This window comes from Hippopotamus amphibius, chromosome 1 (genome assembly GCF_030028045.1).
Source record: "Hippopotamus amphibius kiboko isolate mHipAmp2 chromosome 1, mHipAmp2.hap2, whole genome shotgun sequence".
Classification (NCBI taxonomy): domain Eukaryota; kingdom Metazoa; phylum Chordata; class Mammalia; order Artiodactyla; family Hippopotamidae; genus Hippopotamus; species Hippopotamus amphibius.
The window spans coordinates 110,809,450-110,833,540 of NC_080186.1; positions in this window are offsets into that span (position 1 = coordinate 110,809,450).

Consider the following 24,091-nt stretch of genomic DNA (forward strand, 5'->3'; position numbering starts at 1 on the left):
TCTTTGAACAGATAAACAAAATTAATAAACTTTAGCCAGACTCACCAAGAAGAAAAGGGAAAAGGCTCAAATCAATAAAATTAGAAATGAGAAAGAAGTTACAATGGACACCACAGAAATATAAAGATACATAAGAGACTACTGCAAGAAACTATATGCCAATAAAATGGACAACCTAGAAGAAATGGGCAAATTCTTAGAAAGGTACAATCTCCCAAAACTGAACCTGGAAGAAATAGAAAATATGAATAGACCAATCACAATTACTAAAATTGAAACTATGATTAAAACAATTCCAGCAAACAAAAGCCCAGGACCAGATGGTGTCACAGGCAAATTCTATCAAACATTCAGAGAAGAGTTAACACCTATCCTTCTGAAAATATTGCAAAATATTGCAGAGGAAGGGACACTTGCAAACTCGTTCTATGAGGCCACCATTACTGTGATACCAAAACCAGACAAAGATACCACAAAAAAGAAAATTACAAGCCACTATCACTGATGAATATAGATACAAAAATACTCAAGGAAATACTAGCAAACCAAATCCAACAATACATTAAAAAGGTCACACACCAGGATCGAGTGGGATTTATCCTAGGGATGCAAGGATTTTTCAATATCCATAAATCAATCAGTGTGATAAACCACATTAACAAATTGAAGGATGAAAACGATATGATCATCTCAATAGATGCAGAGAAAGCTTTTGACAAAATCCAATGCCATTTATGATAAAAACTCTCCAGAAAGTGGGCATAGAGGGAACCTACCTCAACATAATAAAGGCCATATATGACAAACCCACAGCTAACATCATACTCAATGGTGAAAAGCTGAAAGCATTTCCTCTAAGATCAGGAACAACACAAGGATGTCCACTCTCACTGCTTTTATTCAACATAGTTTTGGAAGTCCTAGGCATGGCAATCAGAGAAGATAAAGAAATAAAAGGAAACCAAATTGAAAAAGAAGATGTAAAACTGTCACTTTTGCAGATGACATGATACTATACACAGAAAATCCTAAAGATGCTACCAGAAAACTATGAGAGCTCATCAATGAATTTGGTAAAGTTGAAGGATACAAAATTAATGCACAGAAATCTCTTGCATTTCTATACTCTAATGACAAAAGATCAGAAAAAGAAATTCAAGAAACAATCCCATTTATCATCACATCAAAAAGAATAAACTACCTAGGTATAAACCTACCTAAGGATGCAAAAGACCTGTACTCTGAAAACTATAAGATGCTGATAAATAGAAGATGACACAAACAGATCAAAAGATATACCATGTTTTTGGATTGGAAGAATTAATATTGTCAAAATGACTATACCACCCAAGGCAATCTACAGATTTGATGCAGTCCCTATCCAATTACCAATGGCATTTTTTGCAGATCTAGAACAAAAAATCTTAAAATTCGTATGTAGATACAAAAGACCCCAAATAGCCAAAGCAATCTTGAGAGAGAAAAATGGAACTGGAGGAATTGGGCTCCCTGACTTCAGACTATACTACAAAGTTACAGTAATCAAAGCAGTATGGTATTGGCACAAAGACAGACTTATAGATCAATGGAACAGGATAGAAATCCCACAAATAAACCCATACATCTATGGTTAAGTAATCAACAACAAAGGAGGCGAGATTATACAATGGATAAAAGATAGTCTCTTCCATTAGTGGTGCTGGGAAAACTGGACAGCTACATGTAAATGAATGAAATTAGAACATTCTAACACCATACACAAAACATAAACTCAAAATGGATTAAAGATCTAAATGTAAGGCCAGATACTATAAAACTCTTAAAGGAAAACATAGGCAGAACACTCTTTGTCATAGGCTGCAGTAATATCTTTTTGGATCCATCTCCTAGAGTAATGAAATAAAAACCAAAATAAATAAAAGGGACCTAATTAAACTTAAAAGCTTTTGCACAGCAAGAGAAACCATCAACAAAATCAAAAGACAACCCACAGATTGGGAGAAAATATTTGCAATCAATGTGACCAACAAGGGATTAATCTCCAAAATACACAAACAGCAAATGCAGCTCAATATTGAAAAAAATAAACCACCCAATCAAAAAATGGGCAGAATATCTAAATAGACATTTCTCCAAAGAAGACATACAGATGACCAAAAAGCACATGAAAAGATACTCAACATTGCTAATTATTAGAGAAATACAAATAAAACCACAATGAGGTCAGAATGTCCATCATCTAAAAATTTACAAACAATAGATGTTGGATATGATGTAGAGAAAAGGGAACCCTTCTATACTGTTGGTGGGAATGTAAATTGGTACAGCCACTGTGGAGAACAGTATGGAGGTTCCTTAAAAAATTAAAAGTAGAGCTACCATATGATCCAGCAATCCCACTCCTGAGCATATATCCGGAGAAAATCATACTTCAAAAAGGTACTTGCACCCCAATGTTCACCTCAGCACTATTTACAATAGCCAAGACATGGAAGCAACCTAAATGTCCATCAACAGATGAATGGATAAAGAAGATATGGTACATATATACAATGGAATATTACTTAGCCATAAGAACAAAATAATGCCATTTGCAGCAACATGGATGGACCTACAGATTATCATACTAAGTGAAGTAAGTCAGAGAAACACAAATATCATGATATCACTTATATGTGGAATCTTAAAAAATGATACAAACCAACTTATTTACAAAACAGAAACTGACTCATGAACTTAGAAAACACAAACTTATGGTTACTGAAGGGGAAAGGAGGTGGGAGAGGGATAAATTAGGAGGCTGGGATTAACATATATACATTCTAATATAAAATAGATAATCGACAAGGTCCTACTGTATAGCACAGGGAACTCTACTTAATACTCTGTAATAACCTATATGGGAAAAGATTCGGAAAAACATAGATATATGTATACGTATAACTAAATCACTTTTCTGTACATCTGAAATGAACACAACATTGTAAATCAAATATACTCCAATATAAAAAATAAATTTTAAAAAATTTTTAAAAAGAGAAAAAAAATAAAAAGAGAAAAAAGTGTGAAGACTTAACCTGATTTCAAAATTTACTATAAAACTAACAATGAAGACAGTTTGGTACTGGTGTAAGAATAGGCATATTGATTAACAGAACAGAATGGAGAATTCAGAAGTAGACTCACATATATTGGCTAGTAATTTTTTTTTTTTGCCTTGGCAATTGTTTTTCAATAGAGATGCCAATCAATGTCATGGTGATGAAAAATCAATTGTTTTTCTATATCTTAGCAAAAAATTTTATTTGGCAATTGAAATAAAAATGTTATCCCACACACATGTATCCCACACACGAGAAATATTTATATATAAATTAAAATAAGAATGATGAGTATACCAAAAATTACAAAATCCTACTAACAGCAGTTATGGTCAACTGATTGTCAACAAAGCTGCCAAGGTAATTCAATGGGAAAAGGGTAGTCTTTGTAACAAATGGTGCTGGAAAAACTGGATATCAATATGGGACAAAAAGAACTTTAACCTTTTTCTCACATCATATACAAAATTAACTCAAAATGAAATGTACGCCTAAACATAAGAGCAAAAGCTATAAAACTGCAAGAAGAAAAATACAAGGAAATCTTTATGATCTTGAGATAAAGATTTTTTAGCTACAACATGAAGAAAAGCATAAATGATAGAAAAAAATTGATTAATTAACCTTCAACAAAATTTAAATGTTTTGCCTTTCAAAGACACTAAAAAGACTTGGAGAAAATATCTGCAAATTATTTTTCTGGTTAATTATATCCAGAATAAAAATTTCTTTAAAAAATCTTTGAATTTTCTCACTGGGGAAAGGTCAGGGTGGGAGCAGGTTGCCTGCAACATTGGCTGCATGGGTGATCAGAATTCACAACATTTGAGATGTCTTCAAATGATGATACCATCAGGATAGTTCTTTGTATTTTTTTTTTTTTGAATCATTGTATAATCTGGACTTTGATTAACTTGTCTCAGACCATCCAGGTGGGTGAAGTTTGACTCTTGTGGCCTATTTTTAAGGATGTCTAGGCTGTATCTTGCTCATGTCACCAACCTCTGGGCTTTGTGTGTGAGAGCGCCCCTCTCTTCTTATTGGGACCCTCAATGACTGAGGTTTTTTTCTGAGACAGAACAAGGTAGGTTTCCAAGATCTCCACAACTCCCAAGGTAAAGAATTCATCAGGATCCTTAGCGAGAGCAGGGAAGCTCATAGGGTGGGGAAGAGGGGAAAACATACCTTTCAGCCCCTTCTTGGAATTGCCATTAAGTGCCTCGTGGATCTGCAGCTCTGACTGGAGGGACTGGAAGAGCTGCTGTTTCTCTTCACACTGTTGCTGCAAGAGGGCCAGCTTATGCTGCAGCCTGTCAGGGGAGAAGCAAGGGACCACTGAGCTGGTAGGGCCCCACCAGGGCAAGAGGCTATGAGCCAACTTTGGCATCATAGAATTTCAGCCCTAGATGTCAACTCAGGGGTCATGAAAACCATTGCTTTTAATTTACGGATGTGGCAACAGAGGCTCAGGAAGGTAAAGTAACTTTGCTTGGAGTCATGCCATTAGCTACCATACCTAGGACACACTACCTGGTATTCTTACTGCCCCACAGTGCTCTTTTCATGTTGTCAAGAAGTTACAGGGTTTATGCTGGGGACTACCATTATGGCTGGTGTAGAAGCTTCCTAGGTTATGGAGGGACTAACATCCTAAAACTAACTGGAAGCACAAGAATGTACTTTCTGTAGAATCTGATATGCTGAAGGCTTCCATAACAGGGTTTTACTGTCTCAACTTTGGAGTGAAAAAGGCATTCCCAGAGAAGTCCTTCCTTCTGTTCAAAGTTACCCATAAATCCAGATTAGCAGAGGGGATATTGAGGTTTCCAAAAAGGACCATTAACTGTCTTGCCAATATCCCTTTTTCTAAATCCGAAAATGGGGCCACCTTCCTTATCAATGGGCTCCCTCTAACCTGGAGTCTTTCTCCTGGAGAGATAGCCGTTCCTCCTGGAAATGCAAGATCTCCTGTTGCTTCTCCTTCAAGTCTTCCAAAAGCTGCTGTCATTCCACCTTTTGGTGCTCTAGCTCCATTTCCAGCTCTTGAAGTTGGGATCGAGAGGTCAGCAGAGCCTCCCTCAGACATTCTGTTTCCTGGGAGTGCTCTGGTGAGCAGAACACAGGAGTACTTATATTGTAGGGCCAAAGGTCACAGGAAGATGAGCCCAAGCATATCCATCATGACAATCAGAACTAAGGCAAAAGGAAGGCCAGCTTATGCTGCCAGGGGAGGCAAAGTGACTGTCTGACTGTCCACACACTCAGGGGAATGGGAACCTCTTTCTCTGCAATGCCCTTTGATCCCCTGATTTAATACGGCCCACCATGCTTTTAGAGAAAACACTCTGCTTCCTAACGCTCTTTATTTTCTAACCGCTCACATACCTACTGTGCAATAATCCATTCTTGAGTTTTTCCAGGGATCAACATAAAAATTTCTTGACTACAGTTTTTAGTATATAGTATTTTCATCATATTGAAAAGAGAGCCATCTGTTCTTTCCTGGTCTGGCAGCATCTCTCTGATCTTCAGGATTTCTCAAAGGCTATTGACAGGGACTCTGAGAACAGGGCTCTGGTGCTGTCAGTCGTCTGGGGTGGAATCACCTGGGCCTGGCAGACTGAGCTCATTTAAATCTTCCTGTCTTCTCACCTGTGAGGTCTGTTCTGGTCTTTCCAGGCACACAGTGGTAGTTTAGTAGTTCTACCTTCTCCCTTATCTATGGCTTTTGTTATCTTCCCAAATGGTGACCTTTCCTCTCACATCTCTTGCTCCGAGGAGGCTAACTTGGCAATATCTCTTGATGTCTTTTTCCTTTCCACAAGCATTCTTTCATTCTGGGCTTCATCCTCTTAGCCACTATTCTTTGTCTGTTATGGCTATTCAATAAATATTTGTAAATAAAAATAATTTGTGATTGAAAACATTGATTTCATTAAGTCAACTAACACTAAGGTCAGCTGTCCCCCAGGCCACACAGGAAATGATGCCCACACGTGGATGCCCACTGAATAGTGTTGGGAACGCTCTGGAGGACGTTTTGGTAGCACCTCCAGACACAGAGTCATGAGGACTAGGGACCAAAGAGGAGCCCTGGGTATATGAGTAGGGAGGTGGTGAGGAGACATGGGGATAGCAGATCAGCACTGGGAGGGACACAGAGAGCTGCAGCAAAGTCTGGAGAAACCTGAGAGAGCACATAGGCTTCATGTTCCTTCCTTTCCTGGGTCCAAACTAGCTGTGAGTTGTGTGCAGGTAGAACAGGCACTAACTGGTATCCAGTTTGATAGCTAATGACTGAATGTGGGTTGCACAGAAGTGGTGGGTTTACTAGAGCTCCTCATCCTTGGAGCCTAGGAGTCTAAGGACCCATGGGTGGGAATTGTCAGGAAGCAGCCCTTTCTAGGCTGATAATAGCTCTGGGAGTTGGGGTTGATGGGTCTGGGTAGCTCAGTTCTCTCTTTTTTGTCTCTTTGCTTCTCCAGTTGCTGACTGGTGTGGCCAGGGAAAAAAGGGACCCAAGAGTGACCACAGTTTGTGGCTTTTGACCACTCACCTCTGGAAAGATGACTGAGCTGAGCCTGAAGGCTCCGGTTTTCTTCCCTAAGGACTCTGTTCTCACTGCAGAGCTGAGGCGTGGACTCCAGGCTTGGATTGTAGAAGTTAGAGGTGGGTCCTGTCTCGGGAAGTGCAAGCAGGCAAGTCACACAGTTGGGTATCAGAGCCTCCCTGTGTTGCTCACTCTGTGTCTCCAAACGCACTGTCTCAACCCAGCAGAAAACCCTGAGGACTTGAGTCCTGGGCCTAAAGCCTGTTGGGCCGAATGCCTGGCTTTCGAGGGGCTCCTCTGCGTGGGTTCTTTGCGTGCATTTCGCATGCCCTGGCTGCAGCTGTTCAGGAGGCTCTCCTCCCTAAATAGCGGCTGCTGCGGTGTGGGCAGGACAAGGGCGTGTGGAAGGGACGGCCTCCAAGTGTCAGCAGCCTGGGGGAGAGTGCGGGGAGGAAGGCCACCTCGGAAAGCGGCTGGGGGAGGCCCTGCAGACCTGGCTCTACCACTTGCCAATCACAGGACCAGGGCACAGAAGTCAGCAGGCAGCATGTGAGCAGGTTAAGGATGGATGAGAGAGAGGATTCTGGGGACCATAGCTGGTTAGATGTGCAGTGAGGAAAGCTACTCTCTGAGCTCAGATGCAGCTGCAAAGGGAGGAGAATAGTACTTACCCCCCTGCCTTGTTGACTGTAAGGAGCAAGTGGAGGGAAGCAGACCAAGGTGCTTTGAAAATTTTGAAGCTCTGCCCAAGGGCAACTTTCATATTCTCCCTAATTTATGACCAGAAATAGGAAGCCGAGGGCCTCTCCTACCGCTTCCGTGGGCAGTGGAGCTGAGCCTGTGTTCCAGCCGCTCCCCCAGGCAGTCGTTAATGCAGATGGACTCCTCCAGGCGCTGGCGCAGGTTCTGGATTTCACCAAGATGCTCATGTAGCAGGTCAGTCCCTGCAGCCACCCAGCAGGGCAGGAGGAGGTTGGAGATGAGAAGCTGGCCCCCTGCCTTTGGAGCCCACGTTAGGGGCTGGGGCTCTGCCAGCAAGATCCCTAAACATCACTGTCCTCTTACAGGGGCATCTAGAAGCTCAGGTGACTTGTTTAAAGAGTCAGTTGGCTTCAAACACAGGACAGCTGATGCTAACCAAGCCCCGTGGGCCTCCTCCATACAGGGGTGTGTGTAAGGGAGTTGTAAGTGCACATGTACAGTTACTAGGGTAGGTGCTAAGTGTCAGGGGTTTCACATGGTTTAAAAAAAAATCACTGAAGGGACTCTCTTGGTGGCGCAGTGGTTAAGAATCCCCCTGCCAGTTCGGGGACATGGGTTTGATCCCTGGTCTGGGAAGATCCCACATGCAACTAAGCCCATGCGCCACAACTACTGAGCCCATGTGCCACAAGTACTGAAGCCCATATGCCTAGAGCCCCTGCTCTGCAACATGAGAAGCCACCACAATGAGAAGCCCACGTGCAGTAACAAAGACCCAATGCAGCCAATCAATAAATACATTAATAAATAAATTTTTAAAAAATCACTGAAGGCTTTGGCAGTCGGCCTAGCACTTGCTAAACGTCTGGCCATCTCCTGAGCTAAGTTTGCACGTAATGAGGCAGGCCTCTCCTCTACCCTACTACCTTTCCTCTTACTGACCCTTGACTGAACATTTGTTAGCAAGGGACAAAGCCCTTCCTCCACCCTTAGAGAGAAGGCCTAAGGTAAAAGTTAGGTCCTCACGTCAGCTCATCCTATGTGGTTAATGACTACTACTCAATGCTTCCCTCAAATTACTTTTAACGTGAAAGGAAGAAAGCCCACTTAACTGTTTCCACAGGGACATGTCGGGTGGTGTCCACTGCAGAGGAGCTGGAGTGATTGTACTACTGCCTTCTCTTAGTGTTTCAACGAACCGTTCCATTGCCTCGTCAAGGCCAGTGCCTTTGGTGGCTGAAGTTTTCAATACTTGCCATTCTTAGTCCTCCAAGCTGGTAACCCAAGTGAATATGCCATCTCCAAGGGAGACATGGCCTGGCCCATGTCTTTTTTACTAGCAAACAGCTCTAAAATGGCTTTTCTCTGCTCTTCTTCCTCCAACACAGAAACTAACTCTGATTTAGAAAAGCCAGTTAGGTCTCGGTCACAACTGTCCACCACACGAATGGCTGCATCTGTGTTTGCCTAATAACATCTCCGGTAGGGCCTGCTCCTTGTCAGTATGGCACCGATCCAGGGGTCTGAAAGCTGATTAGAGAGTTGGGAGAAACACCCCCAAGAAAAGAAAAAGGATGCAGAAAAGAGCAGTGGGAGGGGTGCCAATGACAGACTACGTCAACTGCCTCATTTTGCTTTAGACACAGCCTTTTTCTGAAGATCACAGTTCTCTTGCTGTTGGCACTGAGCTGCATCCCAGCGTTCTCCCGTACAGCTACACCTGTCCAGGTGGTGAGATGCCTCTTGGACCTGACCAGGGGAGCTAGGAGTGAGAGGGAGAGTTTGAATTGGGTTTTCTCCACAAGACATGTTTATGGGGTGGGGATCTGTGTAGAAACGCCTCCCTTTCTGTACAACTCCTGACTGATGGAAGAATGTTCTGTGACTGTTGGTGCCTGGCATTCTGGAAGGGTCTGAGAGTGGGCTGCGAGGGGCCCAGGCTGCAGGGACAGAGAAGGACATGAATGTGAGAGCACAGAGGTGGCCGCGGACTTGCTCCTACCCCTGCTCAGCACCGAGGCCCTGGGCAGGGAGGATAACGGATGCACTCAGGAAGGACTAAGCACTGAAAGGGCCCTTTCCTTTTATCCCCACGCCGTGAGCCAGACACCAGAGGAGAAATGGAAGGTCGGCCCAGGTAGGAAAGGGGTGGCTCCTCAACGAGATGTCACTTCACAGGCTGAGCTGCTCGGCTTTGTGCTTTACCTGTGGGTTTGGATCTGGGCTGATACCCGCAGGAGCCCGGGGAGAGGTCCCCACATGTGCTCTCTGCCGGAGGCCACATCCTGTCCCATGGCCACTGCTGCCCAGCGCTGTGCTGCCCCTGGAGGAGAGTGGGGCTCGGCGGGGTTGGGCCCCCATCCTGGGAAAGGAGACATTTCTCCTTGAGAGGCCACCTTGCCAAGGGACTTGCTGTACTTAAGCTGCGTCATCCTTGTTGCCACTGGGGATTCCTAGGCTGTTTCTTTAATGGTTCGGCCTTTCCTTGCGTGAGAATCTCCTTCAGATTTTTGTCTGAAATGCAGTTTCTTGTGCTGTCTCCCCAGAAGTTTTTAACAGTCCCATAGTGACCGTGACGTAGTGTTCTATAGGGTGCAGCTAGTGCCCAGGGATTGGAGCCTGTCTGCTGCATGATATCACAGTTACTCATCCAAGGTTAATACTATTTTCTCTCTTTTACATTGTACAGTGTTCTCTATTAAGCTTGCGATCCATATGTTCCAAGGGGGTAATGAAATCACCATGTAAAGCAAGCTAGGTGCATGGTGGAGTTGGTATTTGCATCTTGGACTGCTTTTCCTAGGACTGTGCTTTCATTGCTTTTGCACAGACCTAGGGTAGAAACTGATCGGAATTAGGGTAGAGAGTAGATGACACTGGTAAAAGTTAGTAACTCCTGGTAACTAGCAGTACATAAATACTGCTTGACAAGTATTTACTGAATGTTCTATGTGGCAGGCTCTTGAGCAGGCACTGGGGAGGAGGGGGGAACAAGGCATGCAGAGCACCTGCTCTCAGGAAGATGACCCATAACACAGGAGCCAGATGTTTGTAGAGAATCACATATATATTGATATATTTTTTAAATTAATGACGATGATGTATTTAATACTCATGGGTACCTTGGTCCCATTGTGTCAGCCAGGATTGATAACTGAGTATCAACAGAAGACTATTGAACAGCAATAAAATTATTTTTGGAGAATGTCCTTCAGTTTTTTTTTTTAATTACTTGACATTTTTTGGCTGCATTGGGTCTTTGTTGCTACTTATGGGCTTTATTTCTAGTTGTGGCTAGCGGGGCTACTTCATTGCAGTGTGCAGGCTTACCATTGTGGTGGCTTCTCTTGACGCAGAGCACAGGCTCTAGACGTATGGGCTTCAGTAGATGTGGCTTGAGGGCTCTAGAGCACAGCCTTAGGAGTTGTGACACACCGGCTTAGTTGCTCTGCAGCATGTGGTATCTTCCCCACCCAGGGATCGAACCCGTGTTTCCTGCATTGGCAGGTGGATTCGTAACCACTGTGTAACCAGGGAAGTCCCCCTTCAGATATTTTTGTCTTACTAATGGAAATACGTATGTTTGATCTAATGTCCCCTGAAATTCAACCATGGGTTCCTGGTGCTTTTGGACAGAAAGGCTTATGGTCAAGGTTTGTGTGGTGACTCTGCTGCCACCAAGTGGTGTGGGCATGTAGGGAACATCTCCATACAGATCTCAGCTTCCTGGTCAGTAAGATAAGGTTATTCAGGTTCTCCAAACTCCCTTCTTGCTGAATTTTTTTCCGAGGGCACGAGAGACTGAGATGCATGTTAAATGTGCGCTGGGACCCGCAGCCAAGAGCTGACCTTGGTCCCTTCTCTGTGTGTCCCCTACAGGAGCCTCAACTGAGCTCACACACCAAACACACAGAAATGAGGGAGGAGATGGAAGAAAGAAAATCAACTGGTCTGAAGGATGAGAAAAATCCAAAGAAAAACAAGGTAATGGTATGGGAGGTGGTTGGCAAGGGAGGTGAGACGAAGGACAAGCTGAGTCCAGAAACATCAAGGGATAGTGAGGCGTGCACAGAGCATCATCCAGGTCCTCAAGGAGCACCTCAGCTGAGCAGGGAGGACTGGGAGAGTAAGTTACTCCACAGTGAACTTGCGCACCTGCCGAGGAGATCCACAGGATGGTTCAGGGTTGGCTTATACTTCTGGGAAGCACCAACTCCAAGGGGAAGAGGATGGGACCTTGATGCTCTGTCCTAGACCCCCCCAAACTCAAACTTGGAGCTTCCCAGTGGTGGATGCCCTCCCAAGTAAGTGTTCACTAAGACGGATAAATAATGTGTGGAGAAGAATTCGAGATATTCATTCTTCCCAGGGACCAGGCTAATGGGACCCTTGTTTCTGAAGCAGAGATAGTAATAATATTCTTCTGCATTTACCGTTTCAAAGGCTTTACATACAACATCTCTGAACTATATGTTGAGTGCTTAATTTGCCTTATGTTGTGTTAACAATTTGGAGTTGGAGTTCCTATATGAGTAATATTTCCATGAGGAGATTAAAGCAGTGAGAGGAAGAATACAAGTGCATAGTTTCAACAAAACGTGGTGGCCCTCAGTTGGGATTTTGTGGCAGCCCAGAGGATGGGAGGGGAGGCCAAGGACTTCTCTTCCTAATGACAGAGTGAACCATTGAGAGGAATCCCTGAGGACAGTTGTGTCTTCATCAGAGTCACCACAGGCAGGTGTCCTAGGATGAGGATAGCGTAGGGAAGGCTCCTATTAAGGAAAGGGATGCTACATCCTGGGAGAAAGCAGAGCATCCCTGACAGGACAGTTGGACAGAAATGTCGTTAAGATGAGTGGAGACTTGCAAGCATGTTTATTCAGTCAGTGAACAAATATTGCCGAGAGCCTCCTCGGTTCTTGACTCAGTGCCAGGAGTCATGCACACAGACGAATCAAATGTTGTCCCAAACTTCATGGAGCTCTCCATCGAGTAACAACAAAATCATGAGAGGTGTAGTGGTGGTGGGCTCATTGGAAGAGATGATCAGCGCTGCTTAGGGATGACCTCATGGGTGGTCCTGGTCCCCCTTCTCTTTTTTCCAACAGCTGCATTGTCTCTCCTGGCCCAAGAACCCTGGTTCTCAGCCAGATTTCAGCTTCTCAGGATACAACTCACACCTGGGCTCCATGTTGGCTCAAGGCATTCAACACTGTCACGGTCTTCAGAGGTAACTGCTAATATCTGTAGCTACTGACTATGTCCTGGGCAGCTGGAGAGACAACGAGGCAAGTTTGATTTGTCTTATAGGTTCATCCTTGTCATCATGATGCGTGATTAGCTGTTTCCTCTCAAAGTTAAATACTCTCCAGTCTTCAAGATTCTCTCTCCATATCAAAAATCATTTAAATATCAGCCATATTTCTAGACTTGTAGAATTTGGTGTTTTATCTCTAATTGTAGATCAAATAACTAAAGTGAAAAGGAGTAAAGCAAACTCCAAGTTTGCAGTGAGATGTAAGATGGTCTGGGATTGAAATCCTGGCTTTTGCTATTCAGAAGGTTGATAAACCCAATGACTTTTGTTTTCTTAAAAACGGAATTACCTAACACTCCCGAATTCCCTCCTCTTCTTTGTCCTATCAAGTTCTATGAAATATAACATTTCTGCTCGTCTCGATAACTTGGATTCTCAGTTAGTTGAGCTCCATGAAGACATTACTGAGCCCTTGTGAGTAAATCACTATGGTCATTCCACTGGAGGATACAAAAGGAGGATACATAAATCTTTACTGAAAGAAGTTGAAAGGTGATGGTGCCCAGCTCAGCCTGGGTGTCTGTAGGTGAGAACATCAATAGCAGACAGCAATAGCCTCATCCTGATCAAAGGGAAGATGTGAACAGGAGCAATGACAGCACCTGGCTTTCTCCCTCCTGAAGAGTCAGGTCACAAAGCACCTAGAGAGTCTCCTCCAGAAAGTGTCCTGGGTACCAACTGTCATATTTGACTGTCACAAATTCTTGGCATGGGCTCCCGCACTGTGTTTCCTTTCCCAGATTCTGTTTAGATGGTAGCAAATTCAAGAGAAAAAGCAGAGGGTTGGACTTGAAAAGAATGAATAATGTGTGGTTGGGCAATGAATCTTTAAAAGATCAAGATCCCACTCAGAAAGTGAGGTTTTAGGGAATGCAGTGCATGGGTGGGGTTTAGTGTCATGTAGTGAGAGAAAATTTATTGCCTTTAGAGGCATCTAATGACTTGTGAAGGCAGCACATTCCTCAAATAACCCAAATGATAACCCTTCCTACCAAATGACAAAGAGAGCCTTTCACTTCCACTGGTCTTATGGAAACCAGGGGCCCTTAATGCACTTAAATTAGATAAGCTTGAAAATGACTCTTCCTCTAGGGCCATGGAATGAAACAGATCCCATGGTCGGTGACCTAGGAAGAGGCAGAGCAGGTTTTATGACAATAGCCACAGGTGGTGGAGAAAAATGTCTTGAGCTTTTGGAGCTGCAAATGAGTTCGCTCAGAAGAACCTTCCATGTAACAAAAACATGTTTAGCAAAATTTTGTATCCCATGGACACTGAATGTTCAGCCCATTATCTGCAATCATCCTGTACATAATTAATCTGTATTGTCTTGGACCACCAAGGACCTTTGAGAGGAGTTCAGGAACCTGCACATCAGCACACATACCTGAAATGGAAATGGCATATTTTTTTCACAAGCTAAAAATAATAAAGTTATTTCTCATTTTCAAATTATAGTCTTTGACCTAACTGAAGAGTTGACTACCAAAATATTAACGGGTAATCATGCTCACTAATATGCAGCTTTACACACAGCTTATGATGATTTTGATAAACAACAATGTATAGCAATTGTTTGTACAGATTGCCACAATGTCATCCTGGAATGTCAATGGAAGTAGTGAGTGACATTATACCACCTGTCAGACCCCCCACAGGAAACAGGTAAAAAGGACGGGGTCAGCCAGCTCACTGTATACAATGGTATGTAATGTACATAACTCTTAAATTGGTTGATCATAAACCACTGAGAGTAAATCTATGTTTATACTGAGTTTTGGGTCCAGTCAAATAGGCAGAACATTCAGAAACAACTGTTTGGACTGTGAAAAGAATGGAAATAAATTCTTTGCTCATGAGTTAGAAGACTCACTATTTTTGAGGTGTCAATTTTCCCGTTTGATTCAGTGCAATCCAACTAATAAACACAGTGAGCACCTTTGATGGTAACTGATCAGCTGATTTTAAAATGAATTTGTAAATGCACAAGACATAGCAGAGTCAAAACACTTTCTATAAAATGAGGAAAAAAGTTGGATGGCTAACTCTACCTGGTTTCAAGAACTATTTTCAAGTTGTAGTAATCAAATCACTATGGTATTCTGTAGTGGTCAGTCAACAGATTAATGGAAGAGAATAAAGAGTCCCCAAATAAACCCATATTTATAAAGAGCCTGACCTTTTTTGACCAATGAAAAAAGGTAATCCAGAAAAGATACTCTTTTCAACAAATGGTGAAGAAATCTTTCAAACGGTGATGATCTCTTTCAACCTTTTCAGCTAGTGGATATCTATATCCATATGAAAAGTAGTTAACTAAATGAGCAGAATCCATATCTCACACCATGTACAATAAGTAACTCAAGATAGATCATAGATCTAAATATAAACCTGAAAACTGTAAAACTTGTAGAAGAAAACATCGAGGAAAGTAGTTGTGACTTCAGCTTAGACAGAGATTTCTTAGCTCAATACCAAAGATATAATCAATAGAACAATACGTTGATAAAAAAGACTTCATAACCATTGAAAACTTTTGGTCTTTAAAAGGCACTAGGGGGCTTCTCTGGTGGCCCAGTGGTAAAGAATCTGCCTTCCAATGCATGGGACACAAGTTCAATCCCTGGTCCGGGAACTAAGATCCCACATACCACGGGACAACGAAGCCCACGAGCTGCAACTACTGAGCATGCAAGCCACAACTAGAGAGCCAGTGTGCCACAACTACAGAGCCCACGTGCCGTAACTACTGAGCCCACACACCACAACTAGAGAGAGAAGCCCACATGCCACAACAAAGAACATGTGCACCACAACAAAAGATCCCGTATGCCACAGTAAAGATCCCGTATGCCCCAGCTAAGATCCAGTGCAGCTAAATCAATATATATTTAAAAGGCACTGGTAAGTAATGGCAAGTCAAGCCACAGTTAGTAAAAAATATTTATAAATTGCATATCTGATAGAGGACTTATACCCAGACTATACAGAAACTCTTAAAACTGAAAAAGAAGACAAAGAGATCAACTTTACATTGGGGAAAAGATTTGTATAGTAATTCTGGAAACAGGCAATGTAAGTCCTCCACCTAACTCTTCTCTTGTAAAACTGCTTTGATGAATCAAGAACATTCAAATTTCTATATATCTTTTAGAATTAGCTTATAAATGTCTACCAAAATATCTTCTGGAAGTTTGGTTGGGTTTGTAGAGATCTGTTGATTAATTTGGTAAGAATTGACATTTAAAACATTGAGTCATCTAATCTACAAGTTTCCCATTTATTTATTCTCCATTTATTCAGTCCCTTAATTTGTCAAAGTAATGTTCTGGGTTTTCATTGTACTGTTCTTACACATGTTTTGTACGATAAGACAGTGCAATAAAAAAATTGGTTGGGGGTTGGGGTGGGATGAATTGGAAGATTGAGATTGCCATATATACATTACTAATAAGAAAATAATTATCAAATTGTACACTTTAAATATATGCAGTTTATTGTGTGTCTATTGTACTTCAATAAATGTTCTAAAAAAATTAAAAATATTAAAATAAATAAATTAATTAATTAAAAAAAAAGAATTGGTCAAAAGACCTAATGAAATATAAAGTTTTTGCAGAGTCTCGACAGTGTGGGCAGAAATGTGCAGATGTGCATTATCATGCAAGATTACCATGCCCTTGGATAGCAGTCCTCTGCATTTAATCTGAAGTTTAGGCTTCAGCTCTTCAATAAACATCTCACTGTAACGAGCACTGTTGATTGTTGAACATTATTCCTGGCAATGGTCCAATACTGGGCCTTGGGAATCACAGGAAATTGTAAGCATCAATTTTCCTGATGATGGTTGAGTTTTGAACTTTTTCTTGGTCAGTGGTTGAGGATGTTTCCATTCCATCCTCTTCCATTTACTCTGAAGCTCGTAGTGATGAATCCACAGCTCATCACCAGTAATGATTCTCTTTAAGAAACTTTCACCTTCCTTAGAGTATGGCTCCAAATTTTCTTTGCAGATATCCAAGCACTTCTGTTTATGCTGTTCCATGAGTTGTTTTGGGTACCCATCTCACAGACACTTTTTGAAACCTAAGTCTATCATGGATTACTTCGTTTTGAGGTGTTAAAGTGGCCTCCCTATAGTTCTGATCTTGCTCCATTGAACTTTCACCTGTTTGGTCCCCTGAAAACATCCCTATGAGGACGAAGATTCACTTCTGATGAAGAAGTGAAGACAGTGGTGCATTTGTGGCTCGCAGCTCAGCCTAAAACATTTTTTAATGAGGGAATATGAAAGTTTTTTGACACACGGACAAAGTGTATTGAAAAGCAAGGAGATTATGTTGGAAAATGATGTATTTGTCTTTTCTAAAAGTTAAACTAAATTCTACAGCCAGAACGTGGATAATTTTTGACGCACCTTCTTGATGAGTCTACAAAGCTACAGTAGTCAAGACAGTATGGTACTGGCACAAAAACAGAAATATAGATCAATGGACCAGGATAGAAAGCCCAGAGGTAAACGCACGCACATATGGGCACCTTATCTTTGACAAAGGAGGCAAGAATATGCAATGGAGAAAAGAGAGCCTCTTCAATAAGTGGTGCTGGGAAAACTGGACAGCTACATGTAAAAGAATGAAATGAGAACACCAAACACAGAAATAAATTTGAAATAGACTAAAGACCTAAATATGAGGCCAGACACTATAAAACTCTTAGAGGAAAACATAGGCAGAACACTCCATGACATAAATGACAGCAAGATCCTTTTTGACCCACCTCCTAAGAGGAATGGAAATAAAAACAAAAATAAACAAATGGGACCTAATGAAACTTGAAAGTTAAGAAGATGAAAAGACAACCCTCAGAATGGGAGAAAAAATTTGCAAATGAAGCAACTAACAAAGGATTAACCTCCAAAATATACAAGCAGCTCATGCAGCTCAATATCAGAAAAACAAACAACCCAATCCAAAAATGGGCAGAAGACCTAAATAGACATTTCTCCAAAGAAGACCTACAGATAGCCAAGAGGCACATGAAAAGATGCCCATCACTTATCATTAGAGAAATGCAAATCAAACCTGCTGTATCACCTCACACTGGTCAGAATAGGCATCATCAAAAACCCTAGGAACAACACATGCTGGAGAGGGTGTGGAGAAAAGGGAAAGTAAACTGTTGGTGGGAATGTAAATAGATACAGCTACTGTGGAAAGCAGTATGGAGATTCCTTAAAAAACTAAAAATAGAACTACCATATGACCCAGCAATCCCATTACTGGGCATATACCCTGAGAAAACCATAATTCAAAAAGATACATGTACCACAGTGTTCACTGCAGTACTGTTTACAATAGCCAGTACGTGGAAACATTAGCACTGTTTACAATAGCCAGGACATGTGTCATGTCTATCGACACATGAATGGATAAAGAAGATGTGGCACATATATACAATGGAATATTACTCAGCCATAAAACGGAATGAAATTGAGTTATTTGTAGTGAGGTGGATGGACCTAGAGACTGTCATACAGAGTGAAGTAAGTCACAAAGAGAGAAACAAATACCGTATGCTAACGTATATATATGGAATCTAGAAAAATAATACTGGCAAATAGCATGGCAGAGTGGGAATAAAGATGCAGGTGTAGAGAACGGACTAGAGAACACAGAAGGAAAAGGGAAAAATGAGGTGTAGTGAGAGAGTAGCATTGACATATATACACTACCAAAGGTAAAATAGATAGCTGGTGGGAAGCTACTGCATACACAGGGAGATAAGCTCAGTCCTCTGTGACAATCTAGAGGGATGGGATAGGGAGGGTGGGAGGGAGGCTGAAGAGGGAGGAGATATGGGAATATATGTATACATATAGCTGAGTCACTTAGTTGTATAGCAGAAATTAGCACAACATTGTAAAGCAATTATACTCCAATAAAGGTGTATAAAAAATAACCAATAAAAAGAAAAGATACATGTATAAACAGAGCTGATATATTCATACAAATGGAATACTACTTAGCAATAAAAAGAATGCACTGTTGATGCATATAATAAGATGGATATACTTTAGTCATTATGCTGCATGAAGGAAAGCAGACAGAAAAGAGTATGTATATGGATCCACTTATATAAAGTTGTTAAAAAGGCAGATTCATCTATTCTGGCAGTGGTTGCCTGTGGCTGAGAGTTGAGGGAGTGCTGGACTGCAAAGGGGCACAGGAAAGTTGTGACAGAAGGGAAATACCCTGGATCTTGATTGTAGCTGTGGTTTTAATAGTATATACATCTATCAAAATGCGTTGAATTGTATACTTTATTTTTTTCAGCATCTACCCAGAAGTGAAGCATGTCACTTCCACGCATATTGCTTTGGCCAAAGTAAGTCACAGAGCTATTCCTAACTTTTTTTTTTGGCAAAAATTTATTTATTTATTTATTTATTTATTTATTTACTTACTTACTTATTGGTTGTGTTGGGTCTTCGTTGCTGCACACAGGCTTTCTGTAGTTTTGGTGTGTGGGGGATACTCTTCATTGTGGTGTGCAGGCTCCTCATTGTGGTGGCTTCTCTTGCTGTGGAGCACAGCTCTAGGTGTGCAGGCTTCAGTAATTGTGGGACACAGGCTCGACAGTTGTGTTGTACAGGCTTAGTTGTTCCACAGTATGTGGGATGTTATTGGGACAGGGATCGAACCCGTGTCCCCTGCAATGGCAGGCAGATTTGTCACCACTGCGCCACCTACGAAGTCCCTTATTGTATACTTTAAAGTGGTGCAGTCTCTTCTACCTGTATCATATCTCAAGAGGACCCATATAAAAATCTACTGCAATTCTTTCTTCATACTAGCAGTGTTTAGAAAATAAAATTCAGTGAAACATAATAGAGATTCACATCCATAATCATTAAATGCTTAAGAACACATATACTGAAGACTCCTGAAAACCATTGCTGAGAGAAATTAAAGACCTAAATAAATAGAAACATATATCATATACATAAATTAGATGAGTCAATATTTTTAGAATGTCAAATCAATGTTATTCCGAATAATATTGCAGCAGGCATTTTGTGGGGGAATTTGCAGGCTAATTATGAAATGTATATGAAGTCAAAGTATGTAGATTGGCCAAGACACACTGAAGAAAAATTAAGTTGGAAGACTTACTCTACTGGATTTCAAAATTCAGGTGAAAACTATAGTAATTAAGACACTATACTATTGGTGTATGTAAACACAACACAATTATATCAATGTGAAAGAGTAGAGAGTAAAAAATTTACCCACATCCGTATGCAATTATTTGATTTTTTAAATAAAGTCACCAATATGCATAGCAGAGTAATGAAAAGCTTTTCTGCAAAATATGATAAAAACAAATGACTATTCATTTAGAAATAATTTAATATTAAAAATCACTTCTTTATAAAAACAGATGATTGAACTTGGTGAACCCCCCCCCAAAAAAAAAAAAAAAAAAGAATTCCAGCCAACACATGGGACAGGATAACAGAAAAAAAAAAAAAAATCACTTCTCTCCATATACTAAAGTTAATTGGAGATGTTCTTTTTAAAATTGCAATGCTTTTTAAAGAATGATGGAATGTTTTCTTGACTAAGGCATAGACAAAAATTTCTTATACAAAATGCCAAGGCACTCACCACAGATTAAAAAATTGAATAAACTGGATTTCATAAATTATTAAATCTTTAACTTCCCATAATTTCCATTTAAAAAGTGAAAAGGCAACCCATAGACCCGCAGTTATTCCTTGCAATACATATATCTGACAAGAGACTTCTGTAAAATATATAAAGAACTTTTATATATCACAAAGAAAATTACAAACAATGTAGTGTATTTTTGAGCAGGAGATTTGAAGCAGCATTTCTCAGTAGAAGATAGCCAAATGACCAATCAGCTTTTGGAAACCGAAATGGGAAGCCACTATAGACATCAGAATGGCTAAAATTTAAAGACTGAATATATAAAGTATGTGGGAACATACAGAAACTGGAACAGCTCTATATTGGGGGGAGAAATGTAAAATGACGCAACGATTTTGCAACCTCTGTGTCAGTTTCCATTCATTGACCAAGCAATTCTCTTCTTAGGTGTATGTACCTAGGAGAAACACGTGGATATGTGGACAAAATAATTTGTGCACCATTATTCATACTTACTTTGTGCAGAGTAGCCAAAAACAAATCTGTTTATTACCTGAAAAATGGATAGTCCAATTGTGCTATAATCATAAAACAGAATATTTCTTAGCATAAAAATAAAGCCAAATTATCGACGTGGCCAATTAAGATTGAACCTCAAAACCAGATATCGTGTGAAAGAACCCAGGAAAAAGAGAACATACTGCATCATGCCATTCGTATGAAGTGCAAGAGTAAACAAAATTATCTCTGATGAGGAGATCAAAACATGTTTGTCTTTGGCAGAAGGGGATGGTCTGGCAAGTAACGCAACAGAACTTTGGGGAATGGTGGGGAATGTTCTATACCTTGATCTGGATGGTGATGATACAATGCATCCGTATGTTAAATTCACTGATCTGTACTTCTAGGTTTGGTGCGTTTTGTTCTAGGCAAATTACACCTCAATGTAGAACTGAAGGCATTGAAAAGAGGGATGACAAAGGGTAAAACAAGTGATAAACGACAGAAAATAGATGAGATATTCAACATATAAATAACAGGCTCCCTTGAGAAGAAACCCAAAGCAATTGAACAAAACAAACACCCAAAAGTATACTTAATGAGAAAAGTAATAAAATTTAAAAGTCCAAATGATATTGAAATGACACACTGCCCCCTTGGGAAAAATCACCCTAGAACAACAAATGCAGATGTAGTCTTGTAAAAGTACTGCCATTGAGTTTAATATAAAGGTACAGGGTTGCCTTTGAAGGACAAATTGAAATGGTTTCTAATGATCAAAGCTCTCCTTGCCAAATTTTGATGTCAGGAAGTTTTATAACCATTCTGAGCTTTTGTGTCATGAGGAAAAGAACAACACCTGACTTATAAGATTGTTCAGAGGATTAAATATGATCACTTGAACTATAACAAGTGCTAAGAACATACTTGACTTTGTTCTCCTTTATTCACCTTAAACTGATAGAATGCAATTGGCAGAGAACACATAATGTGTCCTAAAACAACTATTTTCCCACCATTTCTAGAAAGAAGTCCTGTTAATAGTAGAAAGAATTGGAGAGGGACAAGAGCCTTTTGAACAGCCATCCTTCAACCCTGGAGCATGGCTAGTTTCCTTCTAAAAGAGAGATGAAAGTCTTGACCAGGGCTCACCCCTGCAGTCTTCCCTGTCTGGAATGAAATGAGGAAGTCCACTATAGCTTTAGAACAACCTTGACTCCCAAGTGTTCCTCAGAAAAACAATCAGTTGTTCCACTCTAAAGATACTGAACAATTTTTGAAACCAGGAGGGGTCAAGGCTAAACTGAACCACATCACCAGAACTCTCACTTGAATCACAGCCAGGATATTAATACGGTTTCCCAGATCGCTGTTATAGCACATGAAGGCTCCACTGCAGTGGGTGACAAGCCTGTGGATATCAATCAGGTCTGTCACTGTATATATACAATGTATATATATTCATTGATAGGAAACAAAATTCAAACATGTCCCCCATGCTAAAAACCCAAGGAAGTTCTCATTCGAAGCAATGCGTTGGAAAACACCCAGGCATAATCTTTGTGATCTTTGATGAGGTAATGATTTCTTAGATGACATCTTAAGCATAAACAACAGTGAATAAATAGATCAAAGGATTTCATCAAAATTAAAATCTTTTGTGCTTCATGGTGTCTTAACCCTGTGAGCTACCGAGGGGAGTGGTATGATTTGTCAATAAGAACGCTGACCAATACAAGGTCTTTATTTTCCAGCCCTGACAAGTTTCTTCAGCCTCCCTCTTGGCCCTTTCCCCACGTGCTTCATGCTATGATCTGACTGATTAAAAATATCTGAAGTCACCAAACACTTCATTCTTTCTCTGGCTCCTGGGTTTTTCTGCATGATGTTCCCTGTGTCTGAGACATTCTTACCTGCCCTTTATTTACCTATTTATTACTCTTATTCAGTTTTCAGGGTCTATCTTGTTGTCACTTTGCCTGGAAATTCTTTCCTGACTCTCAAGCCTGTGTGAAAGGTCCCTTTCTGACCGGTACTTCCTGAGCTGCAACCCATAAACTATTGCATTTTCATAGACTATTAACTCATTTATATCTACCTCTGGATTATGAGAAAATAACATGTTTATATGATTCATCCTTTGCAATGAACACCTATTGTTCTGCCTGCCCATACTTGCTCTTATTCTGGAAATTATTCTGTTTAATTCAGAATGGGACTGCTATCTTCTTACTGATTCCAACCTCCCTGGTAATTAGTAGGGTGGAAACCTGATGCAAGCTGGGCCATTCAGAGCCCTCTGTTAGGATTTTTGAACAAGAAAGGTGACAAAGTGGCCTTCAGATCCATTCAAGTTCCAAATTTTGAGATGCGGGTCTGGGGATTTTAGAGGCCATACCTCTTGTGTTATTTATCTATTGTACAACAAAATACCACAAACCAAAACACATTAAAACAGCACACATTTATAAAAAAAAAAAATTAAAATCTTTTGTGCTTCAGTGGATACGAATAAGGAAGTGAAAAGACAATCCACACAACCAGAGAAAATTGTTGCAAAACTTATATCTGACAAAGTGTCTAGTATCCACAAGATGTAAAGAACTCTTACAATTCAAGAGGAAAAGGAGAAAAAACCGAATATATTAATGCAAAAGGGATTTGAACAATCATTCTCCTTAGAAGACTTAAAAATGGCCAGTAAGCATGTGAAAAGATGCTCAACACCATTAGTCATTAAGCAAATGGAAATGAAACCCACAATAAGATACCACTTCACCCCCGCTAGTATGACTGTGATAAAAACATACACAGGAAGATGTGAAAGGTGTGCAGAAACTGGAATCCTCTTACACTGCTAGCGGGAATATAAAATGTTGCAATTGTCTTGGAAACAGCTATCAGTTTCTCAAATTCAATATAGAGTTGACACTGACATACTGGGAGCAGTTCCACTCCCAGGTTTGTACCCAAGAGAATTGAAAACATATGGTCACAAACTTGCACCTGAATACTCAAAGCAGCATTATTCATAGACGTCAAAAGTAGAAACAACACCAAATGTCCACCAACTGAGGAATGAATAAACACAATGTAGTAGAGTCATAAAGTGAAATATTATTTAGGTGTAAAAAAAAATAAAATAATGAGACATGCAAAAACATGGATGAACCATGAAAACGTTATGGTAATGAAGAAGCCAAATACAAAAGGCCATATGTCTGATGATTGCATTTTGAAGATA